The following is a 1750-nucleotide window of genomic DNA, read 5'->3' as shown; positions in this document are numbered from 1 at the left end:
CTGGCGTCCCCCACCCCCAACCCCAGGCCTGGGCCCCTCGGGGTGGAGGCGGGGCTGGAGCCGGCCTAGCCCTTCCCTTCCTCTTCGCCTTTTTGGAACCCCAGCGGCTCCAGACTCCCGCCCACCAGAAGGCCTGGGTCGGGGGAAGGCCACTGGAGGGGAGGGGTACTAAGAGGGAAGCTTATTAGGGGGTCGGCCGGCAGCGGCTGAGGAGCTTCGATCAAGACGCACACGACACAGGAAATCTGAGCGTACAACCACACACAACACAGGTCCCAGGGGGCAAGCAATCCACCCACTCGCGGAGGCACACACACTTGTGTACAAAACCTAACGAGGCATCACTCGGTCAGCACATGACCGCCGCGCACACAGCCACCGTCGCAGAGCTAGGAACAACTGCCCGGACAGCGACTGGGTCCCCGCCAACCCCCCATGCACAAAGACGAACACGTGCACTCAGAGGAACCGCGTGTTTACACACACACTCGCGGCTGTACAAAGCAAGGAAAAAGAATCTCCACGGCAAACATTCACAGGAGCATCTAGACCACAGTCACAGCTGGACGGAGCCCCCACCCAGCGCAAGCAGGTCCGGCGCACACTGCGCACGGGTACCCTGGCACGCAGGTCTCCACCCCCCAACCCCAGGCGCCCCTGCCTGCGGGTGTCGGCCTCCACTTCCTCTGCACTCCCCCAGGGGAGAGAGAGGTCCTAGGAGGGAGAATGGGCTGCCTACTGCCTGCACCCCGACTCCTGCAGAGGTGCTATTAAGGTTGAATATTCACAGCGGGCACAGGCTGAGAGGTGGAGCCAGCGAAAGTGCCCCAGTCAAGTCACCCAGCACTGCTACTGACAACAGGTGTGACTGTGAGGCAGTGCGGGGTAGTTCCCAGGAGGTGGCCTGGATACCCCAGGAGCGTCTTGTCCGTGTGGTGTCTGTGTTGCGTGTATCTGTGTTGTGTGACTGTGTGTTGCACGTGACTGAGTCATCTCTGGCTCGGTGAGACCCCAGGTCCCTGTGTGAAGCCCTCAGGAGGCTGCGACGGTGTGCCCCAGGGTAGCTGCGTGGATTCTTTGCACAGCTGTTGGAAGCTGTAGCATAGCGGTGCCTATGCGTGTCTCCGTGTGGCTCAGTACCTATGTGAGTGTGGAGTGTGTTGCAGTGTTTTGTAACAGCCACTCTTTGAGCTGTGTATACCTACGTGAATGACAGTGTGTCCCGATGGCGGGTTATGTGTATGGCAGTTCCCTCCCGTGCTGGGTGTGGGTAGCTCTGCGGGGGCGACACACCCAGTGTGACTGCCTGTAGCTTTATGGGGCTATCGGTAGTTGCTCCAGCAGCCATACGGACTCACGAGTCCTGTGTTCGGCGAGTGAAGCCGCAGCTAAGTGTGTGGCTGTGTTCCTGTGTGCAATTTGGGCTTATCTGGACGCTGCGTGTGTAGCAGCTATCAGCTGTGTCCTGTTGTTCGTCCTCGAGTGGCAGTCCCTACTCGCGCCCTCAGAGTGTGTAGCCCCGCGCCCCTTCCCCCCGCGGCGGCCAGTGCGCGTGCGCGCCCGGCCCACGGTCCCAGCAGCGGGACCCACCCGCGCTCCCGCCATCGCCCTTTTAAGAGCGGCGCCCGCGGGCGACGGGGTGGCGGCGGGCGGGGACGCGCGCGGCAGGAGGAGGGGGCGCGCGCTTCCCGGAACAGCCCGCGCTGAGGGAAGAGAGGAAGAAAATAAAACCCGCGGCCGGAGCCAAAGC

This window comes from Bison bison, unplaced genomic scaffold (genome assembly GCF_000754665.1).
Source record: "Bison bison bison isolate TAMUID 2011002044 unplaced genomic scaffold, Bison_UMD1.0 scf7180017864248, whole genome shotgun sequence".
NCBI lineage: Eukaryota > Metazoa > Chordata > Mammalia > Artiodactyla > Bovidae > Bison > Bison bison.
Note: the sequence above shows the minus strand (reverse complement) of the source record.